The sequence below is a fragment of the Ammodytes marinus genome, assembly GCF_949987685.1.
Source record: "Ammodytes marinus genome assembly, chromosome: 1".
Classification (NCBI taxonomy): Eukaryota; Metazoa; Chordata; class Actinopteri; order Uranoscopiformes; family Ammodytidae; genus Ammodytes; species Ammodytes marinus.
The window spans coordinates 5,538,508-5,553,633 of NC_137230.1; positions in this window are offsets into that span (position 1 = coordinate 5,538,508).

The following is a 15,126-nucleotide window of genomic DNA, read 5'->3' on the forward strand; positions in this document are numbered from 1 at the left end:
TGAAAAAGGCTCTGCCAGTTCTTTTTTTATATATTTTATTCCTTCTTTCTTTTGTTGTTAAAGGGCTGAGTTCTGTTCATTTCACTCAGGGCACTTTGTGTTGATAGCTTACTGTGCACATGAGAAGCGTGCTGCGCTAGAAATAATTGTTCTTTTCATGGTAAGAAAGGCCATATCAATTAAGGGTAAATAGTCTCCTTAGTTATTACAGTAGAGCTCAGTGGTATACCGTCAATTGTATTCCACCCCCCCGCCCCCTCCTGCTTTATTCCACTGTCTGCGCACAAACTGTATTTAATCCTTGTAATGTTGGTACCAAGGGTTTAACATAAAAAAATACTCTACAATATGTTCTTATGTGTGAGTCATGGTGTAATGACTACGCATTGGAAAAGAAGGTGGCAATTTAAAAAAATAAAGTGTTGAAAGAAACTATTCATTTTCTACTTTGAGCAGTTGTTTATGGATGGCATGCTTTAAGCAATTACACATCAGTTGGTCTCTTTAATTCAGGGTTGACTCTTTGTATCCCTCGTTTTGCTCTGAAGCTTAGGGGGTGTATACTTTAGGCTTATTATTTCTCATTGCCTGGGGGACTTGATCTTGAAAGGCAACGTATTTTTATAGAAAGGAAAACACAGCCAGAAATCATCAGGGAATATATGTTTGAAATGTCCACAAGTATATCGCGTCAGTGACATAATTATATTTCATTATCAAACATTTGCTTAAGAAATACATTTTGAGCATATTATTAACTGGCAGATTTTTTTTTTGTTGATCTCTGCATTTCATATTATGATACTGTATATTCTTCCTCTTATGCTTATGTATATGCATCACCCAGCGTTCCTCTGGCCCATAGTGTTTGATATTCTACACTATGTTTAATGTATGTGCATAGCGTCTAAGCTAACACCGTCTCATAACTAAGACACCAGCAGCCTGTAGCCTATACTAAACTCAATCCACTGTATAATTGAGTCTCAACAGACGTAACATTAAACAAGTAGGAAAAGATACATCTCATATAAGTCAAATATAAGCCCTCATCTAATTGTTAGAATGGTGTCATATATCAGTCAGAGCTATACAGTGGTCTCAGGAGCAGAGGAGATGATCATTATAACCTGTATTAATGGCTGAAGAGGAGTGATAGTGTTTCATAATGGTAATGGCCTTTTCGACCCGTGCACTTGTGTTTTTTTGCAGTGTGGAGCTGGATCAAGATGAGTGGTTTGACGAGCGAACAGTGGGAGGATGGGTCTCTGAGAGTTAACGAGAGGACCAGATAAAGAGAGTGTGCTTACTAAAACGCCATGCGGTACGATATGTCAATTTAGCCTAATTTCTTTTAATAAAGATTTATGAAAATGTCATGACAATGATGAACGGTTTTTATGATTTGTTTTGTCTGTGGTACTTGTGGAAGGATTATGATGCTTTACTTAAAACATCAGGAAATGAAAAGAATAAATACATAAACAGTTTGATAAATGAGATACTCTCAGGGGCTTTGCTGCTGCAACCTTATTTGGTCTTGCATGACGAGTAGCCTGTGGTGGCTAGCGTTAGCTAATGTTTGCATACAGTACTTCAATACTTTTTTAAAGATATTTTTAAAGTTTTTTAACCTTTGTATTGATAGTTGAAATGGGGAGAGAGAGGGGGATGACATGCAGTAAAGGCCCACTGGTCTGATTCGAACCAGCAACCACTGCAACAGGGACTGAGCCTATATGGTACACACTACGCCACAGAGCCGTATACTTACCTTCAACCGAGCATACATGTGAATGCAGGACTTGTATATGAGTATATTCAACATTTTATTTTTCCCTACATTTTACCCCAGTAAGTAAAGGATCTAGAAATTGAGTGAATATTGTTGATACTGTTTTATAGTATCACAAATTCATTCACATGATTTACATACTGTTTATTTAATGCAGTGCTTCAGAACATAATGCAACACTATATTGTCTCTATCTGACCTAAACAGGTCACACGAATTGTAGTCAACATATTAGCTCCTCTTTTGGCTGCTCACTTTACAAATCAAATCTGTGTGCCCCATACTGCTGACTAGCCTGGCTCCGCCCACCTACCTACTTCTGCTCAATTTTCATTTCCCTTCAGTAGTCAGTCTGGGTGTGCTGTATATTAGTGGGTTTTCTCTTTTACCGGTCCAATCAGCAAACAGAGGGAGTGGCTGAGAACAACGATGTTGAAGTTGTGCGCCAGGTTCAGTTGTAGTCAGAAGCCGGCGCATGACGTCACAACCAAACGTTATGCGATTGGTTGGCAGATCCAGAATGGCACTGGGCAGATCCAATAGTTTTGAACTTCAACAGACACCCGCCTTCAAGTGAGTGAACGTTTGTCAATTGAGCGATTCCAGACCTTCTGTACAAATGAAATGAAGTACGTTGGTCTGGTAGGACCAGGCTAACTACTGACTACAAAACATACTGTACTGCCCTATGCTATGCTACAGCACAGGTGAAGTGCAAACATGGCCAAGGTGCAGGGCGCTAGCATCTAGCATGGGACACTTTCAAGTGCTATCCCCATATAGAGATGTTCTGCAGTAGTGTATTCAGTGAACATTGTGCTTGTATGTCATATACAGTGCATCACTCCACATGGTATTACATTGGTAAACATTAGCTGGCATTGGATACATACAGTATATAAAAAGATGATGTAGAGTGAGTATTTTATACACAGCGTGACTGAAGGCCCAAGTGTCTAGGGAGAAAGAAGCACATGGATTAAAAGTGAACAAGACCCTGGTTCCATCCCCTACATTTTCTGTCCAACTATTCAGGCTGTAAGCGTATGATTGACTGGTGCCAAGTCTGGCCTTATGCTTTCTGTCATCGTGCCAGCGCCAACATCCCCCTGGTAGGCCTCAAAATGATGCATCTTCTTTGATACATTCTTAAGTACACATCAGACACAGTCAAATATTAATCTGCCATGCTCGCCGACCAAACAACATCTGTCTCAAAAACATGAACTAACATTCCCAGTTTTTTTTTTTTCATCTTCTCTTTTTTCGGTTACCAAGAATTCCCCCCCCCCCCCCTTCAAACTTCAGAAACATCCATCCATCCGCACTGCTATATGCGTGTGTTTGTGCATTTATTTACCGATTCATGAAAATTCAAATACTCGGAAAATAAAAATGTAGCAAACAGAAGAGAGCCAACCATAAGCATGAAAACACATCAGATTTATTCTGCCTGCCTTGTTTACCGGTTCACGGAACACTGCATGCAAACAGAATGCAAATCCATTTGATTGAATCAGGTGATGCTGAGGTAATTGTATTTGGAGAAATGTCCAAGATCCCCCCCCCCCCCCACCCCTCATCATTATCAGTGGGGGGGGGGGGGGGGGGTTATTTATGAAATCCATCTTAAACAAAAGCCACCATCACTCCTGAGCCTTGTGATCTTCCTTTGTCACATGCAGGATGTGGATGCGTCTTTAATTTCCTTTCAATTAAAAGTAAATATACGCCTTTATTTTTTCCCCCCCCACTGTGAATCTCCAAACAAGAGGAGTCAACACGAGCAGACAGGTGAGGAATATTCATTTCTATCTGCCTGACGGTTCTTTTCCTCGTTTTTTTTTTCTTCTTCATTGTTGATGCTGATGATGTGATTCAACAGGCATCGCTGTGTCTGCATGCCTTCTATCAAACACACACACACACACACACACACACACACACACACACACACACACACACACACACACACACACACTCACACACCAGTTTGTAACCAAAAAAAAAAAAAAAAAAAAAAACCCTCTCTCTGCTGGCTTGTCTTGTTCAGAGCTGGATGAGAAAGACAAACAAACACCAAACAAGTGCAATAACACAACACAAAACTTTACTTCATCATTAAATGGCTGTTAATCCACGTCTCCTGTAGCTACGCTCGCTTTGATCACAGCAAAATTGTCACACAGATGCAGCTTTTCTTTTGCATCTTATTGTCTAGTTGCTTGTCATTGTAGATATTAATGCAGTGACAGCAGTATTGCTTATTGACAGCTACCAGCTGTGAATTAGTTGAAATCCATGTTATTTTTCCATCAGCACTGTGCAGTCAGGTGATATCTCTGATAATGGCTAGGAAGTTTTTTTGTTGTTTTTGTAACCACACTTCTTGCCTTATATGGTATGTGCACAAATTGGAAAGACAATTTTACTGATTATGCTAAACATAACTATACTATTACTACTATAATTACTTCTACTAGCAGAGTATTGATATACTGGCATGCAATAAGTACTACCGCTACTACTGCTACCAGTAATGCTTAAGCTTTTTATAGTGTCAAAACCGCTAAATTTTATTTTGCGTAATTCATAAATAATTTCATGAGAATGATCATTATTGTTGAACAGAATCCAATTTGTCCTGATGTTCTTTTAAATACTCTTATACTACGTACATTCAGTATCCAGTCTTATAATGTATTTGGTACGAATCCTTTTCTGAATTTGGCTTCTATTTCAGAAACTATCCAGAGTTGAAGCGGCAAATAGAAAACAACAACACTGTATTCAATTTTCTCATTTCACATCAGGAAGGACACTGGTTTACCTTAAGTAATACTGAGTCAAGGACTTGATTGAATTTCGCTGATGTCATTACGAGGTCACATTTCAGTGTGTGTTATAATATAAATTTAGTTATCCCACCCCTCCTCTCTCTGTCTCTCTCTGCCCTGTGCGGGGGACTCTCTTGTTTGTGCTTTTAAGCTAGCCTGCTTCCTTGTGCCCTACACAACATGATGGATGGTCCCATCCTTTACAAATGTTTTATTGCACCTGTCATTAGCCAAAGGTGGTGCAGGCATACTGTAAGAATATGCATGTGTGTGTGAACCCACTACACTGCATGAAATCAAGTACACACACACACGCACACACACACACACACACACACAAACACACACACACACGCACACACACACACACACACACACACACACACACACACACACACACACACACACACACACAATTCAATCACATCTTCTCTATCTCTCTCCTGCACTTCCTCAGCCTTTTGTACAGACATTCATGTAAAGCTATACCTGGAATCTATGTTGTGCACCTAGCTGCTGGGAGATGGAGGGCTGCTATGCATGTGTGCATTATAATATCTGTAGTATAATATATCTGGATGCACATTTTTGAGATTTTCACACCCTTTTTCCTTCATAAGTGACTGCCTTGGGCCGTGGATACAAGTGTTTTTGATAATAATCAGTGCCACAGAACAACGTCTGCTGGCCCAAACATTAATCCTCCCATACAGATACATTATATTTAGCTCTTTTCATTCATTTTTGTATTAGCGTGACAACCCCAAAGGTACTTTTTGTTTTATCACAATTTGATTCATTAGGTCCAATAAAGAGACACAGAGTCGACAGTAGTGGCTCTGTAAGGCTGTAATTAGACACGGTAGGTTTGTAAACTAAACACTAATGTCAGCAAGCTAACACACTCACAATGATAATTTGCTTATGTTTAGCATGATATGTTAAGCACTGTCACCCTCTTAGTTTTGTGTGTAAGCGTGTTCAAGTCTACTAAAAGTATCACTGGACACAAGGTACAGAGGAGGCTGCTAGGAAGGTCATTCATGTTGCAGGTGTTTGGTCATTGAGGGGATGACTGGACTAGATAGAAAGTCAGGGGCTCTCGGAAACTTCCCATCCTGAAGACATGTCAAATATTTCACTAAATATGTGAAAAAGGTCGACCTACTTGTGGCACTAGACGACATGTTAGGAGATCACCAAAGTCATTAGCCTTCATTCTCAGGGGACCTTGGGAATGCCTGTTCAAAACTCCACGGCAAACCATGCGATAGTTGGTGAGATATTTCAGTCAGGACCAAAGCAGTGACATAACTACGGAATATGCCATATGTCATAAAGTTATGCTGCTAAATAGGTTATAATGCCTCAACTAGGTGTCTCTGCCAGAAAGCGACTTTAAATGCACCTGCTCTTAGGGCGAGAAGTTATTTCACCCGTGAGGAACCCGGAGTAGAACCGCTGCTCATGTGCGTGGAAAGGAGCCAGTTGAGGTGGTTCGGGTTCCTGATAAGGATGCCCCCTGGGCCCCTCCCTTTAAGAGTTGTTAAAGGTAATCAAGCCCTTACACCTGCCTCACATCCATCCCAAAGCCCATCCCGAGGTCAGAGTATTGACATTGTGAAAACACTAGATGTGAATGAAACAAGCGGCTGACGATAGAGATTTTTGCTTGTCTTTCATCTGCCAACTTTAACTCTCTCTCTCTCTCACTCTCTCTCTCTCCCCATCTTTTCTTGCTCTCTTTAGGGCTGCTGCAGTATCCCAAGGTGAGCTATAGAGTTACAGGGGCTGCCGCTTCTTCCCCGCTACCGTTTTGTTGTTTTGACCCTGCGCTGTCTGAAGAATTTTTGAATAACAGCCGTCCTGGATGTTTTTTAAGAGAGGCCTCATGCAAAATGAATGGGGGTGGCACATTTTATTGAAGTTTGATTTAAAGGGGGGTGGGTGGGTGTGGGAAGGGGGGGGGGGGGGTCGGGGGTGGAGAACAGAGAAAGGAAGAAAAGACAGAGAGAAAGAGGAGGATCTTGTCATAAATTATTTTACTCATATCTAGCTCTGCCGATGTATGTTGGAATTGGTAAATAATGCATCACCCCGGTGCATAATTAGGACAACAACACTATTCTTTTGCCTCCCCTCACGCTTCCAGATAAATATGTGGCTGTTGTTTGATTCCTCCTCCACTATAATGGACGTAGAGGCCACCTGATTGATCTGCAAAAGAAACAGAAAAACAACTCATCGAATGGGTTGTAAGTGCTGTGTGTGCGTGCATGTGCCCGCTACGCATTCCTTTCTTTAATTTATGTTGAGATCTAAATGAAATAGGTTATGATGTGCATGCTCATTATCATTTAGACACCAAATAGGCAAAGGTAATGTGTCCTAGAACACAGGAGGCGTCCTGGTAATGTTTTTTTTTTTTTTTTTTTTCGCCAGCCGATGTACATGTACATTGGCTTTGCAGATTCATTACAGCCCGAATGGAGCGCGCTGCCGCCAGTTGATTCTAATGCAATGTGACAAAATGCAAAGCGCTGTTAAAATAAAGGCGGGAAAAAACAGACAGCAAAGAAGAAAGGGGTTATTATTTAATATATGTGTCTGGCTATGTGTGTGTGTGTGTGTGTGTGTGTGTGTGTGTGTGTGTGTGTTCGTGTCTCCCTCTCTCGTCTTTCTTCAGGCGGAGGAGATAACACCTTTTGGAGAGAACTGCCTTGAAGCATTATCCCCCAGACAGGATACATGGCTAATCTTCAGCTTTGAGCCATTATGCTACATTTATCTGTGACCCCCTCTCTCTTTATATCATTACAGTTAAAGTCCATAAAAGTGTGTTTAGACAAAGATGAAGGCATTACCTGCTCAGAAACCCCAAGTGCTATTAGAGGCTTAGGCCCCTACCGATGTGCACTGGATATTAAATATCCTTTATCTTAAACTCTCTCTCTCTCTCTCTCTCTCTCTCTCTCTCTCTCTCTCACACACACACACACACAGGGCTCTCTGGGTAAGCCGATATCTCACTCTGCCCTGCCTTATATTGCCATAGGCGTAATAAATACACCGATATCAATGGGCCAAGTTTGTCCCGTCTTAAACGATTATGGGAGGCATGCCTCGGCTTTATATGTAGTGGGAGTAGCAGGAGAGCTTTTTATTTATTTCTGTTGGGAGGGTATAAGGACAGATATAGTTACAAAGTATGACAAGAGCGGGGGAGCAGAGCAGGTTTATCCGCTGATCCGAGAGGGCAGGCCCCGAACCACCCAGACCTTAGGCACACACACACACACATACTCACAAACAAGCAGACACACACACACATACACACACACACACACACACACAAACAAGCAGACACACACACACACACACAAACAAGCAGACACACACACACACACACACACACACACACACACACACACACACACACACACATATACACACACACACACACATACTCACACAAACAAGCAGACACACACAGACACAGACACCCACAGCCAGACGCAGACACACACATACGCCGACAGCTTACAAAAACCTACACAGACATTTATATATGTCCACTCATTTCAATGTCATAAAGAAACATGAAGCACACACATACAGAAGATTGCGTGTCTGGAAAATAAAAATACCCATTCATTATTAGATAGTGATTCTTAGACAGGAGGGCTCAGGACATGGTATTCCTGACAGAGGACAAAGAGTTGACTTGATCGTCTTAAGGACATTTGTAATGTAACACCAGCATCTTATACCAAGTTTAATGTCATATTTCTTTTGCTGAAAAGGACACTTCTCTCGGGGGGCATAGAAACTTGAGAATGGAGTCTGTGACCTGTGATGTTATCACACTGAAGCACGTGAGACCAGATCAAAGTTATAAAAATAGCATTAAGGTTTGTAGTTAAGGGGGCAGTAAAACGGTGCATCTGGCCCACAAGTGTTACGCACATTTTGGTCCCCCCCCTTTCTTCCTTCCAAAACAATGACTCCCGAGTATCACCGTCGCTGCGGGTGTGGAGTTTTTTATGTGGACGTGTCCCATTTCCTAGCAACAGATATCAATTTTTTCAAACATTGATTTGTAACGGCCTTGGAAACAGCACAGACGCACACCAATGTCCTGCAGCTGACAACAATTTAAGCCCCAGGTCTTCCTTTCCCAGACACCAGGGGAAGTTTCAAAGGCAAGAAGACTTCAATTTTGTATGACATACGACGACACATCCACTTTGTTTATTTACTACGGGAGCCCATGCATTGTCATCATTTGCCACTTTTCACTATGGCAGAGGTGAATAGACTCACATGCACTCTTTAAAATGGTAAATGGACTTGACTTATATAGCGCTTTTTAGCCGATTTACTCAGACCCAAAGCACTTTGCATTTCTTACCACATTCACCCACTCATACACCGATGGCAGTAGCTGCCATGCAAGGCGCCCTCTGAACCATCGGGAGCAATTTGGGGTTCAGTGTCTTGCCCAGGGACACTTGGACATGTGGCGGGTAGGCGGAGGATTGAACCTCCGACCCTGCATTCCAAAGGCGACCTCCCTACCCACTTCGCCACTGCCGCCCCTTTACAGATAACCCCCCCGCTTCCCCCCCTTAGTTGTGCCCACTTTACATTGGCACAACTAGCTACCACCTTCCAATTGTGCCAAACATTTCTCTTACCAGTTTGTGAGGCTGTACTTAGAAGTTTTCTTTACCATTAATCATGATGAGACATGACTATCCATCCAATAATTGCTGTACGGTTACAGACAAGTCGATGTCTTGTGAATCAAGCAGTATATCCTATCAGCACCGTGGATGTCTGTATCTCGTTGCATGGCAATCCATCCCGTAGTTGTTAGAAGATTTCTAGTAAATGCCAAAAATGTCAACCTACTGGTGGCACTACTGGAAAAAAAAGCTTACGGGGCATCACAAAGGTTAATAGGATTTATCCTCAGGGGACAATGAAATGTCTGTACAAAATTTCACAGCAATCCATCTAATAATAAGTTGAGATATTTCAGTGTGGAAGAGGAGGGTGGACTGACCGATCGTTGGCACTACAGGAGCAAAAGGGCAGAAGCAATCCAAACACAATACCACCATGTAAACAACCACAATGCAACGCTAACAAACTAAGACAAAAGGCACACCAATGCACACAGAGAGGAGAAAAAAAAACAGGGTCTTGTTCTGACCTCAACAAGACCGGTGGTAAAACGCGTCGGTCCTGTTTATAATAATGTTGTCACTTTAAAAAATGCTAATACAGTAAGGAAGCACTCTAACAAAGCAGTCCTTTAATGCAAACTCTCCCAACATTCAAACCATATACACAGTGAACTGCTTTGAGAATTTTTCTTTAGTGTTAATACACAGCCTAGTCTCTGTAAACTCACATGTTGCTAGCTATGGCTTCTTATCATACCCTTTGTTTACACACCAGTTTACAGAAACTAGGTTGTGTATTAACACCAGGTTTATTTGACAGCACTCAGTATGGACAGGCAGCAGATCTTGAGGAGATATTAATTGATTTTTTTGACGAAGTGATTTGGACAACAAGCTTCCAAAATCACTGACTCCAGACCTTTAAAAGAGATGGTACATTCCAAATGAACTTCTCCCCCTGATTCCACTGTTGGAAAGGGGCTTGCAGGCAAAGCATTCTGAGGACTTCAACGCAATATTTTAATTTTTTTAAATAAATAATTTTATTATTGTCAGGTCATTTTAACAGATATAAATGTAAGTTGGATTGTTCCTCTGTGCCCACACAGGCCTAAAGGATGTTCATATATGCCATAACACTAAAACCTATGATTTCCTTTCATTCCAATAAGGCTTACGCATTAAGTAGACCCATTTTCTTCAGGTTCGCTATTCTTTTTCTCTCTTTCTCTCTCTCTTGTGCATGTGTGTGTGTGTGTGTGTGTGTGTGTGTGTGTGTGTGTGTGTGTGTGTGTGTGGCCCTCCCCTCGCGCGCCAAGTCACTCACACAACTTTCATTACCTCTCTGAGGGCAGTCTGAGCTAGCTCGCGGGGGAACACCGGCGTATATCTCCTAGCTATAACCCAGCATCCCCAGAGGCTGTAAGGTCAATGAGATTAACCTATAGCTCCTTTCTCTTTCCTTCATTACACACTCCAAATTACCACCCACTTTCAAGATGAGACAAGAACCCAAACCAGGGAATCATATATGGGGCTGATATCTATTTAAAATCTAATCCCTTTGGGTGAATTTGCTCAGCCTTTTTCCATTTCTCTTATGTTTTTCTGCCTATTGGCCCGCGGGCTCCGCTGCGCCGCCGCTGTGCGCTATACAGCAACCGTTCAGCGAGGTGCTATAACCTGCCCCCCCTGTCAGTATTAACTTTAGATTCAACTGCTCTAGCATAGGAGACACTTAAGATTATAACTCCCTCTTTTCTGTTGTTATTGCGCACTTAAACATTATAGTCTCTCAGCCTATTGCTGTTGCCTCCCAAGCTCAACTTACTGATTATTTACTGTGGGTTACTATGGCTGGTGCCTTGAGGAAAATGGTCCGGTTCTTAAGGAGACATTATCAGTGTCCATGTGCTTCTTTTCTCTTGGACAAGTTACCATTCTCTGTTGAGGGGGTTTTGGAATGACCAGAATCATTGAGATAAATGTATAGACTACAATGTGGGAGGGACACATGTGTTGTGTGGTTTGTGTTTCCTCTCCTTGAATCTGCAGAACTAAGACATTCTCTTATCTGTCCAGTATTAAAGGGATAGTTCACTATATTTGAATGTGGGTTGTATGAAGTACATAGTAATTGTGTAACCTTATGGAGATGGTGATTAGTGCAGTCTGTATAAGGATTTTGAAGGGCGATGTCTCTTGAGAAGAAGTCAGCCTTGTACTGTTGCAGGGTAATCTTTTTCCTCCACATGTATAGGCTACATCCTGACCTGAAAACGTAATATATTTTTTTACTAACGGATGAACAGAGCGATACAAAATTATAAAGGAGTTCTGTCGGCAAACTAAAACTAAAAAAAAACATTTAGCGTACAATCGAACAGATATTTAGGTTTAAGGTTGTTTACATACTGTATGTGGAGAGAAAACTTTTTACTTCCGGCCCTGTCTACAACAGTACAAGGCTGACTTCTGCTACAGCGTTTCTCCCCTAAACTCTTAATTGTGACTGCACTGATCGCCATCTCCATAAGGTAATAGACTAACTATGCCTTAGTACCTCACACACCTTTATACAGTATATACTGAACTATCCCTTTAAGTACATTTTGGGGAATATGTCAAGAGAGAACTTTAATATATATTTGATTTAAAACAGCCCCTCGAATTATTTCATTTCATTTCATTTCATTTAACTTTTATTTATCCTCGAGAGACCAATTGAGGGGTGACCCTCATTTTCAATGGTGTCGAGTTCAAACAAACTCCAAGGAAAAACAACAATGCATACACAACATTCAATGCAAATACATCAAATACACAACAACAGGTGAAGAGAAGAAAAAAAAAAAAAAAAAAAAAAATTTAAACATTTAAACATTTACATAGTGGTGAAGAGTGGCAGCAATTAAAATGAAATTAAATGGGTGAAAGTACAATATAGCCTAATTAAAACAGTTACAGGAAGAGTTTGGCAGATTTAAGATAGTTTGTTTAAATTGATTAAAGGATATGAAGGTATTTAGTTTAATTTGTTGCTGTAAGTTGTTCCAGGAGTCGGGGGCACTGAAGCTAAAAGCTGTCTTTCCCAGCTCAGACCGGGCTTGTGGGACATAAAGCATGAGCATGTCAGTGGAGCGGGTCTGATAAAGCCCATCTGAAATTTGCAACATTTCTGTTAAATAGCGAGGAAGCTTCCCAGTCAAGGCTTTGTAAATAAAAATATGCCAATGTGCGTCACGTCTCTCTTTAAGGGAGTACCACCCAACCTTTTCATATAAAAGACAATGGTGTGTGTCATAAGCATCTCCTGTGATGAACCTTAAAGCAGAGTGAAAAACAGAGAAAATATCTTGCGGATAAGATTGCAAGGGAAGATAGAACAATGTGTGTCCTTGTCTACTTGATTATTCTATTGATTTACTAATCACATTGCGTGTTCTGTCTTTGTTTTATGTTTACATGTTGAATACATGATTATGATTTATGTGTGTAAAACATGTCTAAAAAATCAAAAGATCTACAGACCATCAGTTATTCCTAAATAGGCCACACAGACTGTGTCAGTGTCATTGACTCATTGTCTTTAGACATTCACAATAGCATGCTGGACATCTGTATCTCAACACTCTATTTGTTCTCCTGTTTGACTGCTTTAAAGGACCCATACTAATCACATTTCTTGAGTTAGATTTTTGAATGGGGCTCAGTGTAAGAATAATGCTCTTCGTGATGTTTCGCTAAATACTTTGGACAATGAGGTAAACACATGCGCTATAAACAAATTCTGGCTAACGGGCCTTTTTTCGACACGACCACACGCGACATCTTGGACTAAATCGAAATCGTCTGTGCTCAAACTTGCAGGTGCACTGGTCAACAGAACTTTAGCAAGTATTTCATATGTCATAGGCAGCTGTCTGGGGGGAATGACAGCATATACAAAACACAGGAAAAGTGCTTAGATACAAAGGAAGTGGAAACGGGGATATGACAAATGTACTGTACTGTATATATAAATATATATATATAGATATATATATATACAGGGGGATAGTGGAATAACAATTACTGCTATATAGTTGCTGTGTTATAATCCAGCTTTGTTGCAGCGCTCGCAATGGTGATTCACTTTTACTTCAAAGTAATTTTTTGAAACAAGTTGTTTACAGTCATTTGTCTGACCCCCTGTAGTTTAGTTAAATGGAATGTGTTTCAACATACACTCACTGATTGGCTGATGTCAACGGTGCGTCTATAATTCAAAGGAAACAAACGTGCTGACTGGAGGCTTTTCCAGATCAAATGCTCCAAAGCTACTGTACCTCCATTTGGACTGAAGGGCAATCTTATATGTTATTTTGTATTGTATCTTATACAGCACTTTGGTCAACTGATGTTGTTTTTAAATGTGCTATATAGGGTTGCAAAATTCCGGGAATTTTCAAAGTTGGAAACTTTCCAAGGGAATTAACGGGAATTTTGGGAATTAATGGGAATTAACGGGAATAAACCAAAAATTTAACAAATTTAAGGTTTGACCTTAACAGTGATTTTAAATATAGTCGGGGGAAATGTATATTTAGCATATTCTTGACTAAATAAACCAGCTTTCATGCTTTCACACTTGAGAATATGTGCTTTTCCTCAATCACATGCACACAGCACACTGCTTACTGCAGGGGTATTGAGGCCACGCCCCCTACATGCACTGTGCATTCCTCCATCACATGCACAGATGATTTCTAGAACCCTGGAGCATTGAGGCTACATTAAGCCCAGAGCACAAGACTTTTGAAGACACACATTTGAACATTTGAACTACATTTAAGTTTGAATATGATAGTCCATTAAATTTCCCCCAATTTCAAGTCAATTCCCAAAAATCGAATATTCCCAAAATTCCTGAGCGAAAGTTCCCATGGAAAGTTTCCGGAAAGTTTCCGGTAATTTACCGGAAACTTTCCACCCCTTTGCAACCCTAGTGCTATAGAAATCATTTTGACTTTGACTTTGACAATCAGGATCCCTGGAGGTCGGTGAGACACTGCAGCTGAATAGAGTCAAATATTGTAACGTATAGATATCACCATTAAACTTTGCCAGTTGACCACTAACATTTAAGCAATTATTTTTGTGTGTATTCTTTTTTTCCGAAATGTTTGAAGAAATATGCATTTGTCAATATCTAACTAATTATGTGAACATTTGCATCTTCTTTATTTCAAACCACAATGTTTGTGCATTTGCAAATATTATCATGATTTTCTTTAGTTCTTTAGTTCTGAATTTCTATGTACTGTGTTTCTACAGTATATTGTAATAGCCTCTTTATATAGTTGTTTTACTGTTAGACTCTACCTCCCCCGTTGGGAATTTAAATTGCATACCTATGCACAATAGAGATTCACCGGATACAATGCTTGGGAGTATTGGTTAAAGGTTGGAAGACAAATGCGGCTGAAGAACACATTTCACATAATGCTGAAGGCAACCGCCGGTCTTGATAAACATCCACGTCTCTGTCTTATTCATTTATTTGTAATTGTTTTGTTAACAGTTACATCATATGCTCTTCTTCTGATTGGTTTCTGACAGAGTAGCTGCTCAAGGTGAGTTTGCTGCCAACAATGGTCATGTCAGTTTGAATGTAACTCTGGGACTTGCTTATTAAAAATAAGTGCACTTGTAACAGACTAGCTTGTATGTTAATCTTCAAATTGGTTTTCAAAACATGAACGGCCATAACTGTTTGTAGAGAAAAAATACATATTGGATTATGGCAACCATTGACCAAAGG